The 20,444-nt window shown below is 54.9% G+C and overlaps 21 non-coding genes across 21 annotated transcripts; all 21 read left to right on the top strand.

Moving 5' to 3' along the window:
• Positions 1 to 244: 244 nt before the first annotated feature.
• LOC126138727 (5S ribosomal RNA) lies at positions 245 to 363 on the top strand. The gene has a single exon (XR_007528283.1). It is a non-coding gene; the product is annotated as a 5S ribosomal RNA (ribosomal RNA).
• An 848-nt stretch (positions 364 to 1,211) lies between these two features.
• On the top strand, positions 1,212 to 1,330 carry LOC126138772 (5S ribosomal RNA). Its single transcript, XR_007528323.1, has one exon. It is a non-coding gene; the product is annotated as a 5S ribosomal RNA (ribosomal RNA).
• Positions 1,331 to 2,180: 850 nt separating this feature from the next.
• LOC126138771 (5S ribosomal RNA) lies at positions 2,181 to 2,299 on the top strand. The gene has a single exon (XR_007528322.1). It is a non-coding gene; the product is annotated as a 5S ribosomal RNA (ribosomal RNA).
• An 848-nt stretch (positions 2,300 to 3,147) lies between these two features.
• On the top strand, positions 3,148 to 3,266 carry LOC126138770 (5S ribosomal RNA). The gene has a single exon (XR_007528321.1). It is a non-coding gene; the product is annotated as a 5S ribosomal RNA (ribosomal RNA).
• An 849-nt stretch (positions 3,267 to 4,115) lies between these two features.
• Positions 4,116 to 4,234, top strand: LOC126138768 (5S ribosomal RNA). The gene has a single exon (XR_007528320.1). It is a non-coding gene; the product is annotated as a 5S ribosomal RNA (ribosomal RNA).
• Positions 4,235 to 5,080: 846 nt separating this feature from the next.
• LOC126138767 (5S ribosomal RNA) lies at positions 5,081 to 5,199 on the top strand. The gene has a single exon (XR_007528319.1). It is a non-coding gene; the product is annotated as a 5S ribosomal RNA (ribosomal RNA).
• An 849-nt stretch (positions 5,200 to 6,048) lies between these two features.
• On the top strand, positions 6,049 to 6,167 carry LOC126138766 (5S ribosomal RNA). Its single transcript, XR_007528318.1, has one exon. It is a non-coding gene; the product is annotated as a 5S ribosomal RNA (ribosomal RNA).
• Positions 6,168 to 7,019: 852 nt separating this feature from the next.
• On the top strand, positions 7,020 to 7,138 carry LOC126138765 (5S ribosomal RNA). Its single transcript, XR_007528317.1, has one exon. It is a non-coding gene; the product is annotated as a 5S ribosomal RNA (ribosomal RNA).
• Positions 7,139 to 7,991: 853 nt separating this feature from the next.
• Positions 7,992 to 8,110, top strand: LOC126138763 (5S ribosomal RNA). Its single transcript, XR_007528315.1, has one exon. It is a non-coding gene; the product is annotated as a 5S ribosomal RNA (ribosomal RNA).
• Positions 8,111 to 8,959: 849 nt separating this feature from the next.
• Positions 8,960 to 9,078, top strand: LOC126138762 (5S ribosomal RNA). Its single transcript, XR_007528314.1, has one exon. It is a non-coding gene; the product is annotated as a 5S ribosomal RNA (ribosomal RNA).
• Positions 9,079 to 9,929: 851 nt separating this feature from the next.
• On the top strand, positions 9,930 to 10,048 carry LOC126138725 (5S ribosomal RNA). Its single transcript, XR_007528281.1, has one exon. It is a non-coding gene; the product is annotated as a 5S ribosomal RNA (ribosomal RNA).
• Positions 10,049 to 10,899: 851 nt separating this feature from the next.
• On the top strand, positions 10,900 to 11,018 carry LOC126138761 (5S ribosomal RNA). The gene has a single exon (XR_007528313.1). It is a non-coding gene; the product is annotated as a 5S ribosomal RNA (ribosomal RNA).
• An 851-nt stretch (positions 11,019 to 11,869) lies between these two features.
• Positions 11,870 to 11,988, top strand: LOC126138760 (5S ribosomal RNA). Its single transcript, XR_007528312.1, has one exon. It is a non-coding gene; the product is annotated as a 5S ribosomal RNA (ribosomal RNA).
• An 850-nt stretch (positions 11,989 to 12,838) lies between these two features.
• On the top strand, positions 12,839 to 12,957 carry LOC126138759 (5S ribosomal RNA). Its single transcript, XR_007528311.1, has one exon. It is a non-coding gene; the product is annotated as a 5S ribosomal RNA (ribosomal RNA).
• Positions 12,958 to 13,805: 848 nt separating this feature from the next.
• LOC126138757 (5S ribosomal RNA) lies at positions 13,806 to 13,924 on the top strand. The gene has a single exon (XR_007528310.1). It is a non-coding gene; the product is annotated as a 5S ribosomal RNA (ribosomal RNA).
• An 849-nt stretch (positions 13,925 to 14,773) lies between these two features.
• LOC126138756 (5S ribosomal RNA) lies at positions 14,774 to 14,892 on the top strand. The gene has a single exon (XR_007528309.1). It is a non-coding gene; the product is annotated as a 5S ribosomal RNA (ribosomal RNA).
• Positions 14,893 to 15,738: 846 nt separating this feature from the next.
• LOC126138755 (5S ribosomal RNA) lies at positions 15,739 to 15,857 on the top strand. The gene has a single exon (XR_007528308.1). It is a non-coding gene; the product is annotated as a 5S ribosomal RNA (ribosomal RNA).
• Positions 15,858 to 16,708: 851 nt separating this feature from the next.
• On the top strand, positions 16,709 to 16,827 carry LOC126138754 (5S ribosomal RNA). Its single transcript, XR_007528307.1, has one exon. It is a non-coding gene; the product is annotated as a 5S ribosomal RNA (ribosomal RNA).
• Positions 16,828 to 17,678: 851 nt separating this feature from the next.
• LOC126138753 (5S ribosomal RNA) lies at positions 17,679 to 17,797 on the top strand. The gene has a single exon (XR_007528306.1). It is a non-coding gene; the product is annotated as a 5S ribosomal RNA (ribosomal RNA).
• An 849-nt stretch (positions 17,798 to 18,646) lies between these two features.
• Positions 18,647 to 18,765, top strand: LOC126138751 (5S ribosomal RNA). Its single transcript, XR_007528304.1, has one exon. It is a non-coding gene; the product is annotated as a 5S ribosomal RNA (ribosomal RNA).
• Positions 18,766 to 19,613: 848 nt separating this feature from the next.
• Positions 19,614 to 19,732, top strand: LOC126138750 (5S ribosomal RNA). Its single transcript, XR_007528303.1, has one exon. It is a non-coding gene; the product is annotated as a 5S ribosomal RNA (ribosomal RNA).
• Positions 19,733 to 20,444: the final 712 nt, after the last annotated feature.

Genomic DNA, 20,444 nt, shown 5'->3' with positions numbered 1-20,444 from the left:
CTGCACGCGCCCAGCGAATGACAGGGGGTGCAACGAGCACCAGTGCGTCTCACACACACGGCGGTGCGCCCGCCAATTCGGCCGTCACTCTACTGGGAAGCCGGGCGTGCCTCCCCGCGCCGTCCTCGAGGAACTGGCGGTTGCGGAAGGAAGCGCTTTCGTCAAATGCGGCCGAAAACTAAAATTTTGTGTGTTGGGAGAAAAGCCGAACGCGAATTCTGCCGTGCTCCTACATTAGATGAGCGCCAACGGCCATACCATGATGAATACACCGGTTATCGTCCGATCACCGAAGTTAAGCATCATCGGGCCCGGCTAGTACTTGGATGGGTGACCGCCTGGGAAACCCGGGTGCTGTTGGCTCCCTTACTGTTTTTTTTTTTTGTTATGTCGCCAGCCCAATTTTCAAACTACCTTTCTGTTGTGACAAAGATGCTTCCTTAAGCCTTTTAAACTACTGTAATGGAACGAAAATGCAGTAATTAACTCAGTTTGAGGGAGAATGTGCTAACCAAGTTTGCCAAGAAGACTTTGAAAACGACAAAACACTACGAATCGGCAGGTGATTTCTGAAATACGTCACCGCCTATTGTTGTGTAGGTGTGTTGAGTTCCAAATTTGATTTGTAACCACGAACTTATTCCTTAGTCGTCTCGTCTCGTCTCGTCTCGTCCCGCAGACGTTTGTCGTGCTTGCGCTGTCATATGGACCACGACCCGAGCGGCAGCGAGCGGCAGTCGAGCAAAGTCGGGACAAGTCGGGACGGGGACAGGGACAGGGATAGGAATGGTGCGAATGCACTGCAAACTACGCAGACACCTGGTGTGAGGCGAGGCGAGGCGAGGCGTGGCGAGGCGAGGAAGCCCACATCGCTACCAGTGGGCCCTCCAGCACGACACTGCCACACCCCGCACAGGCCCTCCGCTGAACACCAGGGACAAGATGCGTCCTCCGCTAGTGTCGAAGGCTGCACGCGCCCAGCGAATGACAGGGGGTGCAACGAGCACCAGTGCGTCTCACACACACGGCGGTGCGCCCGCCAATTCGGCCGTCACTCTACTGGGAAGCCGGGCGTGCCTCCCCGCGCCGTCCTCGAGGAACTGGCGGTTGCGGAAGGAAGCGCTTTCGTCAAATGCGGCCGAAAACTAAAATTTTGTGTGTTGGGAGAAAAGCCGAACGCGAATTCTGCCGTGCTCCTACATTAGATGAGCGCCAACGGCCATACCATGATGAATACACCGGTTCTCGTCCGATCACCGAAGTTAAGCATCATCGGGCCCGGCTAGTACTTGGATGGGTGACCGCCTGGGAAACCCGGGTGCTGTTGGCTCCCTTACTGTTTTTTTTTTTTTTGTTATGTCGCCAGCCCAATTTTCAAACTACCTTTCTGTTGTGACAAAGATGCTTCCTTAAGCCTTTTAAACTACTGTAATGGAACGAAAATGCAGTAATTAACTCAGTTTGAGGGAGAATGTGCTAACCAAGTTTGCCAAGAAGACTTTGAAAACGACAAAACACTACGAATCGGCAGGTGATTTCTGAAATACGTCACCGCCTATTGTTGTGTAGGTGTGTTGAGTTCCAAATTTGATTTGTAACCACGAACTTATTCCTTAGTCGTCTCGTCTCGTCTCGTCTCGTCCCGCAGACGTTTGTCGTGCTTGCGCTGTCATATGGACCACGACCCGAGCGGCAGCGAGCGGCAGTCGAGCAAAGTCGGGACAAGTCGGGACGGGGACAGGGACAGGGATAGGAATGGTGCGAATGCACTGCAAACTACGCAGACACCTGGTGTGAGGCGAGGCGAGGCGAGGCGTGGCGAGGCGAGGAAGCCCACATCGCTACCAGTGGGCCCTCCAGCACGACACTGCCACACCCCGCACAGGCCCTCCGCTGAACACCAGGGACAAGATGCGTCCTCCGCTAGTGTCGAAGGCTGCACGCGCCCAGCGAATGACAGGGGGTGCAACGAGCACCAGTGCGTCTCACACACACGGCGGTGCGCCCGCCAATTCGGCCGTCACTCTACTGGGAAGCCGGGCGTGCCTCCCCGCGCCGTCCTCGAGGAACTGGCGGTTGCGGAAGGAAGCGCTTTCGTCAAATGCGGCCGAAAACTAAAATTTTGTGTGTTGGGAGAAAAGCCGAACGCGAATTCTGCCGTGCTCCTACATTAGATGAGCGCCAACGGCCATACCATGATGAATACACCGGTTCTCGTCCGATCACCGAAGTTAAGCATCATCGGGCCCGGCTAGTACTTGGATGGGTGACCGCCTGGGAAACCCGGGTGCTGTTGGCTCCCTTACTGTTTTTTTTTTTTGTTATGTCGCCAGCCCAATTTTCAAACTACCTTTCTGTTGTGACAAAGATGCTTCCTTAAGCCTTTTAAACTACTGTAATGGAACGAAAATGCAGTAATTAACTCAGTTTGAGGGAGAATGTGCTAACCAAGTTTGCCAAGAAGACTTTGAAAACGACAAAACACTACGAATCGGCAGGTGATTTCTGAAATACGTCACCGCCTATTGTTGTGTAGGTGTGTTGAGTTCCAAATTTGATTTGTAACCACGAACTTATTCCTTAGTCGTCTCGTCTCGTCTCGTCTCGTCCCGCAGACGTTTGTCGTGCTTGCGCTGTCATATGGACCACGACCCGAGCGGCAGCGAGCGGCAGTCGAGCAAAGTCGGGACAAGTCGGGACGGGGACAGGGACAGGGATAGGAATGGTGCGAATGCACTGCAAACTACGCAGACACCTGGTGTGAGGCGAGGCGAGGCGAGGCGTGGCGAGGCGAGGAAGCCCACATCGCTACCAGTGGGCCCTCCAGCACGACACTGCCACACCCCGCACAGGCCCTCCGCTGAACACCAGGGACAAGATGCGTCCTCCGCTAGTGTCGAAGGCTGCACGCGCCCAGCGAATGACAGGGGGTGCAACGAGCAGCAGTGCGTCTCACACACGCGGCGGTGCGCCCGCCAATTCGGCCGTCACTCTGCTGGGACGCCGGGCGTGCCTCCCCGCGCCGTCCTCGAGGAACTGGCGGTTGCGGAAGGAAGCGCTTTCGTCAAATGCGGCCGAAAACTAACATTTTGTGTGTTGGGAGAAAAGCCGAACGCGAATTCTGCCGTGCTCCTACATTAGATGAGCGCCAACGGCCATACCATGATGAATACACCGGTTCTCGTCCGATCACCGAAGTTAAGCATCATCGGGCCCGGCTAGTACTTGGATGGGTGACCGCCTGGGAAACCCGGGTGCTGTTGGCTCCCTTACTGTTTTTTTTTTTTTGTTATGTCGCCAGCCCAATTTTCAAACTACCTTTCTGTTGTGACAAAGATGCTTCCTTAAGCCTTTTAAACTACTGTAATGGAACGAAAATGCAGTAATTAACTCAGTTTGAGGGAGAATGTGCTAACCAAGTTTGCCAAGAAGACTTTGAAAACGACAAAACACTACGAATCGGCAGGTGATTTCTGAAATACGTCACCGCCTATTGTTGTGTAGGTGTGTTGAGTTCCAAATTTGATTTGTAACCACGAACTTATTCCTTAGTCGTCTCGTCTCGTCTCGTCTCGTCCCGCAGACGTTTGTCGTGCTTGCGCTGTCATATGGACCACGACCCGAGCGGCAGCGAGCGGCAGTCGAGCAAAGTCGGGACAAGTCGGGACGGGGACAGGGACAGGGATAGGAATGGTGCGAATGCACTGCAAACTACGCAGACACCTGGTGTGAGGCGAGGCGAGGCGAGGCGTGGCGAGGCGAGGAAGCCCACATCGCTACCAGTGGGCCCTCCAGCACGACACTGCCACACCCCGCACAGGCCCTCCGCTGAACACCAGGGACAAGATGCGTCCTCCGCTAGTGTCGAAGGCTGCACGCGCCCAGCGAATGACAGGGGGTGCAACGAGCACCAGTGCGTCTCACACACACGGCGGTGCGCCCGCCAATTCGGCCGTCACTCTGCTGGGAAGCCGGGCGTGCCTCCCCGCGCCGTCCTCGAGGAACTGGCGGTTGCGGAAGGAAGCGCTTTCGTCAAATGCGGCCGAAAACTAAAATTTTGTGTGTTGGGAGAAAAGCCGAACGCGAATTCTGCCGTGCTCCTACATTAGATGAGCGCCAACGGCCATACCATGATGAATACACCGGTTCTCGTCCGATCACCGAAGTTAAGCATCATCGGGCCCGGCTAGTACTTGGATGGGTGACCGCCTGGGAAACCCGGGTGCTGTTGGCTCCCTTACTGTTTTTTTTTTGTTATGTGGCCAGCCCAATTTTCAAACTACCTTTCTGTTGTGACAAAGATGCTTCCTTATGCCTTTTAAACTACTGTAATGGAACGAAAATGCAGTAATTAACTCAGTTTGAGGGAGAATGTGCTAACCAAGTTTGCCAAGAAGACTTTGAAAACGACAAAACACTACGAATCGGCAGGTGATTTCTGAAATACGTCACCGCCTATTGTTGTGTAGGTGTGTTGAGTTCCAAATTTGATTTGTAACCACGAACTTATTCCTTAGTCGTCTCGTCTCGTCTCGTCTCGTCCCGCAGACGTTTGTCGTGCTTGCGCTGTCATATGGACCACGACCCGAGCGGCAGCGAGCGGCAGTCGAGCAAAGTCGGGACAAGTCGGGACGGGGACAGGGACAGGGATAGGAATGGTGCGAATGCACTGCAAACTACGCAGACACCTGGTGTGAGGCGAGGCGAGGCGAGGCGTGGCGAGGCGAGGAAGCCCACATCGCTACCAGTGGGCCCTCCAGCACGACACTGCCACACCCCGCACAGGCCCTCCGCTGAACACCAGGGACAAGATGCGTCCTCCGCTAGTGTCGAAGGCTGCACGCGCCCAGCGAATGACAGGGGGTGCAACGAGCAGCAGTGCGTCTCACACACGCGGCGGTGCGCCCGCCAATTCGGCCGTCACTCTGCTGGGACGCCGGGCGTGCCTCCCCGCGCCGTCCTCGAGGAACTGGCGGTTGCGGAAGGAAGCGCTTTCGTCAAATGCGGCCGAAAACTAACATTTTGTGTGTTGGGAGAAAAGCCGAACGCGAATTCTGCCGTGCTCCTACATTAGATGAGCGCCAACGGCCATACCATGATGAATACACCGGTTCTCGTCCGATCACCGAAGTTAAGCATCATCGGGCCCGGCTAGTACTTGGATGGGTGACCGCCTGGGAAACCCGGGTGCTGTTGGCTCCCTTACTGTTTTTTTTTTTTTGTTATGTCGCCAGCCCAATTTTCAAACTACCTTTCTGTTGTGACAAAGATGCTTCCTTAAGCCTTTTAAACTACTGTAATGGAACGAAAATGCAGTAATTAACTCAGTTTGAGGGAGAATGTGCTAACCAAGTTTGCCAAGAAGACTTTGAAAACGACAAAACACTACGAATCGGCAGGTGATTTCTGAAATACGTCACCGCCTATTGTTGTGTAGGTGTGTTGAGTTCCAAATTTGATTTGTAACCACGAACTTATTCCTTAGTCGTCTCGTCTCGTCTCGTCTCGTCCCGCAGACGTTTGTCGTGCTTGCGCTGTCATATGGACCACGACCCGAGCGGCAGCGAGCGGCAGTCGAGCAAAGTCGGGACAAGTCGGGACGGGGACAGGGACAGGGATAGGAATGGTGCGAATGCACTGCAAACTACGCAGACACCTGGTGTGAGGCGAGGCGAGGCGAGGCGTGGCGAGGCGAGGAAGCCCACATCGCTACCAGTGGGCCCTCCAGCACGACACTGCCACACCCCGCACAGGCCCTCCGCTGAACACCAGGGACAAGATGCGTCCTCCGCTAGTGTCGAAGGCTGCACGCGCCCAGCGAATGACAGGGGGTGCAACGAGCACCAGTGCGTCTCACACACACGGCGGTGCGCCCGCCAATTCGGCCGTCACTCTGCTGGGAAGCCGGGCGTGCCTCCCCGCGCCGTCCTCGAGGAACTGGCGGTTGCGGAAGGAAGCGCTTTCGTCAAATGCGGCCGAAAACTAAAATTTTGTGTGTTGGGAGAAAAGCCGAACGCGAATTCTGCCGTGCTCCTACATTAGATGAGCGCCAACGGCCATACCATGATGAATACACCGGTTCTCGTCCGATCACCGAAGTTAAGCATCATCGGGCCCGGCTAGTACTTGGATGGGTGACCGCCTGGGAAACCCGGGTGCTGTTGGCTCCCTTACTGTTTTTTTTTTTGTTATGTGGCCAGCCCAATTTTCAAACTACCTTTCTGTTGTGACAAAGATGCTTCCTTATGCCTTTTAAACTACTGTAATGGAACGAAAATGCAGTAATTACCTCAGTTTGAGGGAGAATGTGCTAACCAAGTTTGCCAAGAAGACTTTGAAAACGACAAAACAGTACGAATCGGCAGGTGATTTCTGAAATACGTCACCGCCTATTGTCGTGTAGGAGTGTAGAGTTCCAAATTTGATTTGTAACCACGAATTTATTCCTTAGTCGTCTCGTCTCGTCTCGTCTCGTCTCGTCCCGCAGACGTTTGTCGTGCTTGCGCTGTCATATGGACCACGACCCGAGCGGCAGCGAGCGGCAGTCGAGCAAAGTCGGGACAAGTCGGGACGGGGACAGGGACAGGGATAGGAATGGTGCGAATGCACTGCAAACTACGCAGACACCTGGTGTGAGGCGAGGCGAGGCGAGGCGTGGCGAGGCGAGGAAGCCCACATCGCTACCAGTGGGCCCTCCAGCACGACACTGCCACACCCCGCACAGGCCCTCCGCTGAACACCAGGGACAAGATGCGTCCTCCGCTAGTGTCGAAGGCTGCACGCGCCCAGCGAATGACAGGGGGTGCAACGAGCAGCAGTGCGTCTCACACACGCGGCGGTGCGCCCGCCAATTCGGCCGTCACTCTGCTGGGACGCCGGGCGTACCTCCCCGCGCCGTCCTCGAGGAACTGGCGGTTGCGGAAGGAAGCGCTTTCGTCAAATGCGGCCGAAAACTAACATTTTGTGTGTTGGGAGAAAAGCCGAACGCGAATTCTGCCGTGCTCCTACATTAGATGAGCGCCAACGGCCATACCATGATGAATACACCGGTTCTCGTCCGATCACCGAAGTTAAGCATCATCGGGCCCGGCTAGTACTTGGATGGGTGACCGCCTGGGAAACCCGGGTGCTGTTGGCTCCCTTACTGTTTTTTTTTTTTTTTTTGTTATGTCGTCAGCCCAATTTTCAAACTACCTTTCTGTTGTGACAAAGATGCTTCCTTAAGCCTTTTAAACTACTGTAATGGAACGAAAATGCAGTAATTAACTCAGTTTGAGGGAGAATGTGCTAACCAAGTTTGCCAAGAAGACTTTGAAAACGACAAAACACTACGAATCGGCAGGTGATTTCTGAAATACGTCACCGCCTATTGTTGTGTAGGTGTGTTGAGTTCCAAATTTGATTTGTAACCACGAACTTATTCCTTAGTCGTCTCGTCTCGTCTCGTCTCGTCCCGCAGACGTTTGTCGTGCTTGCGCTGTCATATGGACCACGACCCGAGCGGCAGCGAGCGGCAGTCGAGCAAAGTCGGGACAAGTCGGGACGGGGACAGGGACAGGGATAGGAATGGTGCGAATGCACTGCAAACTACGCAGACACCTGGTGTGAGGCGAGGCGAGGCGAGGCGTGGCGAGGCGAGGAAGCCCACATCGCTACCAGTGGGCCCTCCAGCACGACACTGCCACACCCCGCACAGGCCCTCCGCTGAACACCAGGGACAAGATGCGTCCTCCGCTAGTGTCGAAGGCTGCACGCGCCCAGCGAATGACAGGGGGTGCAACGAGCACCAGTGCGTCTCACACACACGGCGGTGCGCCCGCCAATTCGGCCGTCACTCTACTGGGAAGCCGGGCGTGCCTCCCCGCGCCGTCCTCGAGGAACTGGCGGTTGCGGAAGGAAGCGCTTTCGTCAAATGCGGCCGAAAACTAAAATTTTGTGTGTTGGGAGAAAAGCCGAACGCGAATTCTGCCGTGCTCCTACATTAGATGAGCGCCAACGGCCATACCATGATGAATACACCGGTTCTCGTCCGATCACCGAAGTTAAGCATCATCGGGCCCGGCTAGTACTTGGATGGGTGACCGCCTGGGAAACCCGGGTGCTGTTGGCTCCCTTACTGTTTTTTTTTTTTTGTTATGTCGCCAGCCCAATTTTCAAACTACCTTTCTGTTGTGACAAAGATGCTTCCTTAAGCCTTTTAAACTACTGTAATGGAACGAAAATGCAGTAATTAACTCAGTTTGAGGGAGAATGTGCTAACCAAGTTTGCCAAGAAGACTTTGAAAACGACAAAACACTACGAATCGGCAGGTGATTTCTGAAATACGTCACCGCCTATTGTTGTGTAGGTGTGTTGAGTTCCAAATTTGATTTGTAACCACGAACTTATTCCTTAGTCGTCTCGTCTCGTCTCGTCTCGTCCCGCAGACGTTTGTCGTGCTTGCGCTGTCATATGGACCACGACCCGAGCGGCAGCGAGCGGCAGTCGAGCAAAGTCGGGACAAGTCGGGACGGGGACAGGGACAGGGATAGGAATGGTGCGAATGCACTGCAAACTACGCAGACACCTGGTGTGAGGCGAGGCGAGGCGAGGCGTGGCGAGGCGAGGAAGCCCACATCGCTACCAGTGGGCCCTCCAGCACGACACTGCCACACCCCGCACAGGCCCTCCGCTGAACACCAGGGACAAGATGCGTCCTCCGCTAGTGTCGAAGGCTGCACGCGCCCAGCGAATGACAGGGGGTGCAACGAGCACCAGTGCGTCTCACACACACGGCGGTGCGCCCGCCAATTCGGCCGTCACTCTGCTGGGAAGCCGGGCGTGCCTCCCCGCGCCGTCCTCGAGGAACTGGCGGTTGCGGAAGGAAGCGCTTTCGTCAAATGCGGCCGAAAACTAAAATTTTGTGTGTTGGGAGAAAAGCCGAACGCGAATTCTGCCGTGCTCCTACATTAGATGAGCGCCAACGGCCATACCATGATGAATACACCGGTTCTCGTCCGATCACCGAAGTTAAGCATCATCGGGCCCGGCTAGTACTTGGATGGGTGACCGCCTGGGAAACCCGGGTGCTGTTGGCTCCCTTACTGTTTTTTTTTTGTTATGTCGCCAGCCCAATTTTCAAACTACCTTTCTGTTGTGACAAAGATGCTTCCTTATGCCTTTTAAACTACTGTAATGGAACGAAAATGCAGTAATTACCTCAGTTTGAGGGAGAATGTGCTAACCAAGTTTGCCAAGAAGACTTTGAAAACGACAAAACAGTACGAATCGGCAGGTGATTTCTGAAATACGTCACCGCCTATTGTCGTGTAGGAGTGTAGAGTTCCAAATTTGATTTGTAACCACGAATTTATTCCTTAGTCGTCTCGTCTCGTCTCGTCTCGTCTCGTCCCGCAGACGTTTGTCGTGCTTGCGCTGTCATATGGACCACGACCCGAGCGGCAGCGAGCGGCAGTCGAGCAAAGTCGGGACAAGTCGGGACGGGGACAGGGACAGGGATAGGAATGGTGCGAATGCACTGCAAACTACGCAGACACCTGGTGTGAGGCGAGGCGAGGCGAGGCGTGGCGAGGCGAGGAAGCCCACATCGCTACCAGTGGGCCCTCCAGCACGACACTGCCACACCCCGCACAGGCCCTCCGCTGAACACCAGGGACAAGATGCGTCCTCCGCTAGTGTCGAAGGCTGCACGCGCCCAGCGAATGACAGGGGGTGCAACGAGCAGCAGTGCGTCTCACACACGCGGCGGTGCGCCCGCCAATTCGGCCGTCACTCTGCTGGGACGCCGGGCGTGCCTCCCCGCGCCGTCCTCGAGGAACTGGCGGTTGCGGAAGGAAGCGCTTTCGTCAAATGCGGCCGAAAACTAACATTTTGTGTGTTGGGAGAAAAGCCGAACGCGAATTCTGCCGTGCTCCTACATTAGATGAGCGCCAACGGCCATACCATGATGAATACACCGGTTCTCATCCGATCACCGAAGTTAAGCATCATCGGGCCCGGCTAGTACTTGGATGGGTGACCGCCTGGGAAACCCGGGTGCTGTTGGCTCCCTTACTGTTTTTTTTTTTTTTTGTTATGTCGTCAGCCCAATTTTCAAACTACCTTTCTGTTGTGACAAAGATGCTTCCTTAAGCCTTTTAAACTACTGTAATGGAACGAAAATGCAGTAATTAACTCAGTTTGAGGGAGAATGTGCTAACCAAGTTTGCCAAGAAGACTTTGAAAACGACAAAACAGTACGAATCGGCAGGTGATTTCTGAAATACGTCACCGCCTATTGTTGTGTAGGTGTGTTGAGTTCCAAATTTGATTTGTAACCACGAACTTATTCCTTAGTCGTCTCGTCTCGTCTCGTCTCGTCCCGCAGACGTTTGTCGTGCTTGCGCTGTCATATGGACCACGACCCGAGCGGCAGCGAGCGGCAGTCGAGCAAAGTCGGGACAAGTCGGGACGGGGACAGGGACAGGGATAGGAATGGTGCGAATGCACTGCAAACTACGCAGACACCTGGTGTGAGGCGAGGCGAGGCGAGGCGTGGCGAGGCGAGGAAGCCCACATCGCTACCAGTGGGCCCTCCAGCACGACACTGCCACACCCCGCACAGGCCCTCCGCTGAACACCAGGGACAAGATGCGTCCTCCGCTAGTGTCGAAGGCTGCACGCGCCCAGCGAATGACAGGGGGTGCAACGAGCACCAGTGCGTCTCACACACACGGCGGTGCGCCCGCCAATTCGGCCGTCACTCTGCTGGGAAGCCGGGCGTGCCTCCCCGCGCCGTCCTCGAGGAACTGGCGGTTGCGGAAGGAAGCGCTTTCGTCAAATGCGGCCGAAAACTAAAATTTTGTGTGTTGGGAGAAAAGCCGAACGCGAATTCTGCCGTGCTCCTACATTAGATGAGCGCCAACGGCCATACCATGATGAATACACCGGTTCTCGTCCGATCACCGAAGTTAAGCATCATCGGGCCCGGCTAGTACTTGGATGGGTGACCGCCTGGGAAACCCGGGTGCTGTTGGCTCCCTTACTGTTTTTTTTTTGTTATGTCGCCAGCCCAATTTTCAAACTACCTTTCTGTTGTGACAAAGATGCTTCCTTATGCCTTTTAAACTACTGTAATGGAACGAAAATGCAGTAATTACCTCAGTTTGAGGGAGAATGTGCTAACCAAGTTTGCCAAGAAGACTTTGAAAACGACAAAACAGTACGAATCGGCAGGTGATTTCTGAAATACGTCACCGCCTATTGTCGTGTAGGAGTGTAGAGTTCCAAATTTGATTTGTAACCACGAATTTATTCCTTAGTCGTCTCGTCTCGTCTCGTCTCGTCTCGTCCCGCAGACGTTTGTCGTGCTTGCGCTGTCATATGGACCACGACCCGAGCGGCAGCGAGCGGCAGTCGAGCAAAGTCGGGACAAGTCGGGACGGGGACAGGGACAGGGATAGGAATGGTGCGAATGCACTGCAAACTACGCAGACACCTGGTGTGAGGCGAGGCGAGGCGAAGCGTGGCGAGGCGAGGAAGCCCACATCGCTACCAGTGGACCCTCCAGCACGACACTGCCACACCCCGCACAGGCCCTCCGCTGAACACCAGGGACAAGATGCGTCCTCCGCTAGTGTCGAAGGCTGCACGCGCCCAGCGAATGACAGGGGGTGCAACGAGCAGCAGTGCGTCTCACACACGCGGCGGTGCGCCCGCCAATTCGGCCGTCACTCTGCTGGGACGCCGGGCGTGCCTCCCCGCGCCGTCCTCGAGGAACTGGCGGTTGCGGAAGGAAGCGCTTTCGTCAAATGCGGCCGAAAACTAACATTTTGTGTGTTGGGAGAAAAGCCGAACGCGAATTCTGCCGTGCTCCTACATTAGATGAGCGCCAACGGCCATACCATGATGAATACACCGGTTCTCGTCCGATCACCGAAGTTAAGCATCATCGGGCCCGGCTAGTACTTGGATGGGTGACCGCCTGGGAAACCCGGGTGCTGTTGGCTCCCTTACTGTTTTTTTTTTTTTTGTTATGTCGCCAGCCCAATTTTCAAACTACCTTTCTGTTGTGACAAAGATGCTTCCTTAAGCCTTTTAAACTACTGTAATGGAACGAAAATGCAGTAATTAACTCAGTTTGAGGGAGAATGTGCTAACCAAGTTTGCCAAGAAGACTTTGAAAACGACAAAACACTACGAATCGGCAGGTGATTTCTGAAATACGTCACCGCCTATTGTTGTGTAGGTGTGTTGAGTTCCAAATTTGATTTGTAACCACGAACTTATTCCTTAGTCGTCTCGTCTCGTCTCGTCTCGTCCCGCAGACGTTTGTCGTGCTTGCGCTGTCATATGGACCACGACCCGAGCGGCAGCGAGCGGCAGTCGAGCAAAGTCGGGACAAGTCGGGACGGGGACAGGGACAGGGATAGGAATGGTGCGAATGCACTGCAAACTACGCAGACACCTGGTGTGAGGCGAGGCGAGGCGAGGCGTGGCGAGGCGAGGAAGCCCACATCGCTACCAGTGGGCCCTCCAGCACGACACTGCCACACCCCGCACAGGCCCTCCGCTGAACACCAGGGACAAGATGCGTCCTCCGCTAGTGTCGAAGGCTGCACGCGCCCAGCGAATGACAGGGGGTGCAACGAGCACCAGTGCGTCTCACACACACGGCGGTGCGCCCGCCAATTCGGCCGTCACTCTACTGGGAAGCCGGGCGTGCCTCCCCGCGCCGTCCTCGAGGAACTGGCGGTTGCGGAAGGAAGCGCTTTCGTCAAATGCGGCCGAAAACTAAAATTTTGTGTGTTGGGAGAAAAGCCGAACGCGAATTCTGCCGTGCTCCTACATTAGATGAGCGCCAACGGCCATACCATGATGAATACACCGGTTCTCGTCCGATCACCGAAGTTAAGCATCATCGGGCCCGGCTAGTACTTGGATGGGTGACCGCCTGGGAAACCCGGGTGCTGTTGGCTCCCTTACTGTTTTTTTTTTTTGTTATGTCGCCAGCCCAATTTTCAAACTACCTTTCTGTTGTGACAAAGATGCTTCCTTAAGCCTTTTAAACTACTGTAATGGAACGAAAATGCAGTAATTAACTCAGTTTGAGGGAGAATGTGCTAACCAAGTTTGCCAAGAAGACTTTGAAAACGACAAAACACTACGAATCGGCAGGTGATTTCTGAAATACGTCACCGCCTATTGTTGTGTAGGTGTGTTGAGTTCCAAATTTGATTTGTAACCACGAACTTATTCCTTAGTCGTCTCGTCTCGTCTCGTCTCGTCCCGCAGACGTTTGTCGTGCTTGCGCTGTCATATGGACCACGACCCGAGCGGCAGCGAGCGGCAGTCGAGCAAAGTCGGGACAAGTCGGGACGGGGACAGGGACAGGGATAGGAATGGTGCGAATGCACTGCAAACTACGCAGACACCTGGTGTGAGGCGAGGCGAGGCGAGGCGTGGCGAGGCGAGGAAGCCCACATCGCTACCAGTGGGCCCTCCAGCACGACACTGCCACACTCCGCACAGGCCCTCCGCTGAACACCAGGGACAAGATGCGTCCTCCGCTAGTGTCGAAGGCTGCACGCGCACAGCGAATGACAGGGGGTGCAACGAGCAGCAGTGCGTCTCACACACGCGGCGGTGCGCCCGCCAATTCGGCCGTCACTCTGCTGGGACGCCGGGCGTGCCTCCCCGCGCCGTCCTCGAGGAACTGGCGGTTGCGGAAGGAAGCGCTTTCGTCAAATGCGGCCGAAAACTAACATTTTGTGTGTTGGGAGAAAAGCCGAACGCGAATTCTGCCGTGCTCCTACATTAGATGAGCGCCAACGGCCATACCATGATGAATACACCGGTTCTCGTCCGATCACCGAAGTTAAGCATCATCGGGCCCGGCTAGTACTTGGATGGGTGACCGCCTGGGAAACCCGGGTGCTGTTGGCTCCCTTACTGTTTTTTTTTTTTTGTTATGTCGCCAGCCCAATTTTCAAACTACCTTTCTGTTGTGACAAAGATGCTTCCTTAAGCCTTTTAAACTACTGTAATGGAACGAAAATGCAGTAATTAACTCAGTTTGAGGGAGAATGTGCTAACCAAGTTTGCCAAGAAGACTTTGAAAACGACAAAACACTACGAATCGGCAGGTGATTTCTGAAATACGTCACCGCCTATTGTTGTGTAGGTGTGTTGAGTTCCAAATTTGATTTGTAACCACGAACTTATTCCTTAGTCGTCTCGTCTCGTCTCGTCTCGTCCCGCAGACGTTTGTCGTGCTTGCGCTGTCATATGGACCACGACCCGAGCGGCAGCGAGCGGCAGTCGAGCAAAGTCGGGACAAGTCGGGACGGGGACAGGGACAGGGATAGGAATGGTGCGAATGCACTGCAAACTACGCAGACACCTGGTGTGAGGCGAGGCGAGGCGAGGCGTGGCGAGGCGAGGAAGCCCACATCGCTACCAGTGGGCCCTCCAGCACGACACTGCCACACCCCGCACAGGCCCTCCGCTGAACACCAGGGACAAGATGCGTCCTCCGCTAGTGTCGAAGGCTGCACGCGCCCAGCGAATGACAGGGGGTGCAACGAGCACCAGTGCGTCTCACACACACGGCGGTGCGCCCGCCAATTCGGCCGTCACTCTGCTGGGAAGCCGGGCGTGCCTCCCCGCGCCGTCCTCGAGGAACTGGCGGTTGCGGAAGGAAGCGCTTTCGTCAAATGCGGCCGAAAACTAAAATTTTGTGTGTTGGGAGAAAAGCCGAACGCGAATTCTGCCGTGCTCCTACATTAGATGAGCGCCAACGGCCATACCATGATGAATACACCGGTTCTCGTCCGATCACCGAAGTTAAGCATCATCGGGCCCGGCTAGTACTTGGATGGGTGACCGCCTGGGAAACCCGGGTGCTGTTGGCTCCCTTACTGTTTTTTTTTTGTTATGTCGCCAGCCCAATTTTCAAACTACCTTTCTGTTGTGACAAAGATGCTTCCTTATGCCTTTTAAACTACTGTAATGGAACGAAAATGCAGTAATTACCTCAGTTTGAGGGAGAATGTGCTAACCAAGTTTGCCAAGAAGACTTTGAAAACGACAAAACAGTACGAATCGGCAGGTGATTTCTGAAATACGTCACCGCCTATTGTTGTGTAGGTGTGTTGAGTTCCAAATTTGATTTGTAACCACGAACTTATTCCTTAGTCGTCTCGTCTCGTCTCGTCTCGTCCCGCAGACGTTTGTCGTGCTTGCGCTGTCATATGGACCACGACCCGAGCGGCAGCGAGCGGCAGTCGAGCAAAGTCGGGACAAGTCGGGACGGGGACAGGGACAGGGATAGGAATGGTGCGAATGCACTGCAAACTACGCAGACACCTGGTGTGAGGCGAGGCGAGGCGAGGCGTGGCGAGGCGAGGAAGCCCACATCGCTACCAGTGGGCCCTCCAGCACGACACTGCCACACCCCGCACAGGCCCTCCGCTGAACACCAGGGACAAGATGCGTCCTCCGCTAGTGTCGAAGGCTGCACGCGCCCAGCGAATGACAGGGGGTGCAACGAGCACCAGTGCGTCTCACACACACGGCGGTGCGCCCGCCAATTCGGCCGTCACTCTGCTGGGAAGCCGGGCGTGCCTCCCCGCGCCGTCCTCGAGGAACTGGCGGTTGCGGAAGGAAGCGCTTTCGTCAAATGCGGCCGAAAACTAAAATTTTGTGTGTTGGGAGAAAAGCCGAACGCGAATTCTGCCGTGCTCCTACATTAGATGAGCGCCAACGGCCATACCATGATGAATACACCGGTTCTCGTCCGATCACCGAAGTTAAGCATCATCGGGCCCGGCTAGTACTTGGATGGGTGACCGCCTGGGAAACCCGGGTGCTGTTGGCTCCCTTACTGTTTTTTTTTTGTTATGTCGCCAGCCCAATTTTCAAACTACCTTTCTGTTGTGACAAAGATGCTTCCTTATGCCTTTTAAACTACTGTAATGGAACGAAAATGCAGTAATTACCTCAGTTTGAGGGAGAATGTGCTAACCAAGTTTGCCAAGAAGACTTTGAAAACGACAAAACAGTACGAATCGGCAGGTGATTTCTGAAATACGTCACCGCCTATTGTCGTGTAGGAGTGTAGAGTTCCAAATTTGATTTGTAACCACGAATTTATTCCTTAGTCGTCTCGTCTCGTCTCGTCTCGTCTCGTCCCGCAGACGTTTGTCGTGCTTGCGCTGTCATATGGACCACGACCCGAGCGGCAGCGAGCGGCAGTCGAGCAAAGTCGGGACAAGTCGGGACGGGGACAGGGACAGGGATAGGAATGGTGCGAATGCACTGCAAACTACGCAGACACCTGGTGTGAGGCGAGGCGAGGCGAGGCGTGGCGAGGCGAGGAAGCCCACATCGCTACCAGTGGGCCCTCCAGCACGACACTGCCACACCCCGCACAGGCCCTCCGCTGAACACCAGGGACAAGATGCGTCCTCCGCTAGTGTCGAAGGCTGCACGCGCCCAGCGAATGACAGGGGGTGCAACGAGCACCAGTGCGTCTCACACACACGGCGGTGCGCCCGCCAATTCGGCCGTCACTCTGCTGGGAAGCCGGGCGTGCCTCCCCGCGCCGTCCTCGAGGAACTGGCGGTTGCGGAAGGAAGCGCTTTCGTCAAATGCGGCCGAAAACTAAAATTTTGTGTGTTGGGAGAAAAGCCGAACGCGAATTCTGCCGTGCTCCTACATTAGATGAGCGCCAACGGCCATACCATGATGAATACACCGGTTCTCGTCCGATCACCGAAGTTAAGCATCATCGGGCCCGGCTAGTACTTGGATGGGTGACCGCCTGGGAAACCCGGGTGCTGTTGGCTCCCTTACTGTTTTTTTTTTGTTATGTCGCCAGCCCAATTTTCAAACTACCTTTCTGTTGTGACAAAGATGCTTCCTTATGCCTTTTAAACTACTGTAATGGAACGAAAATGCAGTAATTACCTCAGTTTGAGGGAGAATGTGCTAACCAAGTTTGCCAAGAAGACTTTGAAAACGACAAAACAGTACGAATCGGCAGGTGATTTCTGAAATACGTCACCGCCTATTGTCGTGTAGGAGTGTAGAGTTCCAAATTTGATTTGTAACCACGAATTTATTCCTTAGTCGTCTCGTCTCGTCTCGTCTCGTCTCGTCCCGCAGACGTTTGTCGTGCTTGCGCTGTCATATGGACCACGACCCGAGCGGCAGCGAGCGGCAGTCGAGCAAAGTCGGGACAAGTCGGGACGGGGACAGGGACAGGGATAGGAATGGTGCGAATGCACTGCAAACTACGCAGACACCTGGTGTGAGGCGAGGCGAGGCGAAGCGTGGCGAGGCGAGGAAGCCCACATCGCTACCAGTGGACCCTCCAGCACGACACTGCCACACCCCGCACAGGCCCTCCGCTGAACACCAGGGACAAGATGCGTCCTCCGCTAGTGTCGAAGGCTGCACGCGCCCAGCGAATGACAGGGGGTGCAACGAGCAGCAGTGCGTCTCACACACGCGGCGGTGCGCCCGCCAATTCGGCCGTCACTCTGCTGGGACGCCGGGCGTGCCTCCCCGCGCCGTCCTCGAGGAACTGGCGGTTGCGGAAGGAAGCGCTTTCGTCAAATGCGGCCGAAAACTAACATTTTGTGTGTTGGGAGAAAAGCCGAACGCGAATTCTGCCGTGCTCCTACATTAGATGAGCGCCAACGGCCATACCATGATGAATACACCGGTTCTCGTCCGATCACCGAAGTTAAGCATCATCGGGCCCGGCTAGTACTTGGATGGGTGACCGCCTGGGAAACCCGGGTGCTGTTGGCTCCCTTACTGTTTTTTTTTTTTTGTTATGTCGCCAGCCCAATTTTCAAACTACCTTTCTGTTGTGACAAAGATGCTTCCTTAAGCCTTTTAAACTACTGTAATGGAACGAAAATGCAGTAATTAACTCAGTTTGAGGGAGAATGTGCTAACCAAGTTTGCCAAGAAGACTTTGAAAACGACAAAACACTACGAATCGGCAGGTGATTTCTGAAATACGTCACCGCCTATTGTTGTGTAGGTGTGTTGAGTTCCAAATTTGATTTGTAACCACGAACTTATTCCTTAGTCGTCTCGTCTCGTCTCGTCTCGTCCCGCAGACGTTTGTCGTGCTTGCGCTGTCATATGGACCACGACCCGAGCGGCAGCGAGCGGCAGTCGAGCAAAGTCGGGACAAGTCGGGACGGGGACAGGGACAGGGATAGGAATGGTGCGAATGCACTGCAAACTACGCAGACACCTGGTGTGAGGCGAGGCGAGGCGAGGCGTGGCGAGGCGAGGAAGCCCACATCGCTACCAGTGGGCCCTCCAGCACGACACTGCCACACCCCGCACAGGCCCTCCGCTGAACACCAGGGACAAGATGCGTCCTCCGCTAGTGTCGAAGGCTGCACGCGCCCAGCGAATGACAGGGGGTGCAACGAGCACCAGTGCGTCTCACACACACGGCGGTGCGCCCGCCAATTCGGCCGTCACTCTACTGGGAAGCCGGGCGTGCCTCCCCGCGCCGTCCTCGAGGAACTGGCGGTTGCGGAAGGAAGCGCTTTCGTCAAATGCGGCCGAAAACTAAAATTTTGTGTGTTGGGAGAAAAGCCGAACGCGAATTCTGCCGTGCTCCTACATTAGATGAGCGCCAACGGCCATACCATGATGAATACACCGGTTCTCGTCCGATCACCGAAGTTAAGCATCATCGGGCCCGGCTAGTACTTGGATGGGTGACCGCCTGGGAAACCCGGGTGCTGTTGGCTCCCTTACTGTTTTTTTTTTTTGTTATGTCGCCAGCCCAATTTTCAAACTACCTTTCTGTTGTGACAAAGATGCTTCCTTAAGCCTTTTAAACTACTGTAATGGAACGAAAATGCAGTAATTAACTCAGTTTGAGGGAGAATGTGCTAACCAAGTTTGCCAAGAAGACTTTGAAAACGACAAAACACTACGAATCGGCAGGTGATTTCTGAAATACGTCACCGCCTATTGTTGTGTAGGTGTGTTGAGTTCCAAATTTGATTTGTAACCACGAACTTATTCCTTAGTCGTCTCGTCTCGTCTCGTCTCGTCCCGCAGACGTTTGTCGTGCTTGCGCTGTCATATGGACCACGACCCGAGCGGCAGCGAGCGGCAGTCGAGCAAAGTCGGGACAAGTCGGGACGGGGACAGGGACAGGGATAGGAATGGTGCGAATGCACTGCAAACTACGCAGACACCTGGTGTGAGGCGAGGCGAGGCGAGGCGTGGCGAGGCGAGGAAGCCCACATCGCTACCAGTGGGCCCTCCAGCACGACACTGCCACACCCCGCACAGGCCCTCCGCTGAACACCAGGGACAAGATGCGTCCTCCGCTAGTGTCGAAGGCTGCACGCGCCCAGCGAATGACAGGGGGTGCAACGAGCAGCAGTGCGTCTCACACACGCGGCGGTGCGCCCGCCAATTCGGCCGTCACTCTGCTGGGACGCCGGGCGTGCCTCCCCGCGCCGTCCTCGAGGAACTGGCGGTTGCGGAAGGAAGCGCTTTCGTCAAATGCGGCCGAAAACTAACATTTTGTGTGTTGGGAGAAAAGCCGAACGCGAATTCTGCCGTGCTCCTACATTAGATGAGCGCCAACGGCCATACCATGATGAATACACCGGTTCTCGTCCGATCACCGAAGTTAAGCATCATCGGGCCCGGCTAGTACTTGGATGGGTGACCGCCTGGGAAACCCGGGTGCTGTTGGCTCCCTTACTGTTTTTTTTTTTTTGTTATGTCGCCAGCCCAATTTTCAAACTACCTTTCTGTTGTGACAAAGATGCTTCCTTAAGCCTTTTAAACTACTGTAATGGAACGAAAATGCAGTAATTAACTCAGTTTGAGGGAGAATGTGCTAACCAAGTTTGCCAAGAAGACTTTGAAAACGACAAAACACTACGAATCGGCAGGTGATTTCTGAAATACGTCACCGCCTATTGTTGTGTAGGTGTGTTGAGTTCCAAATTTGATTTGTAACCACGAACTTATTCCTTAGTCGTCTCGTCTCGTCTCGTCTCGTCCCGCAGACGTTTGTCGTGCTTGCGCTGTCATATGGACCACGACCCGAGCGGCAGCGAGCGGCAGTCGAGCAAAGTCGGGACAAGTCGGGACGGGGACAGGGACAGGGATAGGAATGGTGCGAATGCACTGCAAACTACGCAGACACCTGGTGTGAGGCGAGGCGAGGCGAGGCGTGGCGAGGCGAGGAAGCCCACATCGCTACCAGTGGGCCCTCCAGCACGACACTGCCACACCCCGCACAGGCCCTCCGCTGAACACCAGGGACAAGATGCGTCCTCCGCTAGTGTCGAAGGCTGCACGCGCCCAGCGAATGACAGGGGGTGCAACGAGCACCAGTGCGTCTCACACACACGGCGGTGCGCCCGCCAATTCGGCCGTCACTCTGCTGGGAAGCCGGGCG

This window comes from Schistocerca cancellata, unplaced genomic scaffold (genome assembly GCF_023864275.1).
Source record: "Schistocerca cancellata isolate TAMUIC-IGC-003103 unplaced genomic scaffold, iqSchCanc2.1 HiC_scaffold_669, whole genome shotgun sequence".
In the NCBI taxonomy this organism is placed as follows: domain Eukaryota; kingdom Metazoa; phylum Arthropoda; class Insecta; order Orthoptera; family Acrididae; genus Schistocerca; species Schistocerca cancellata.
This window is presented reverse-complemented; position numbering and strand designations above follow the sequence as displayed.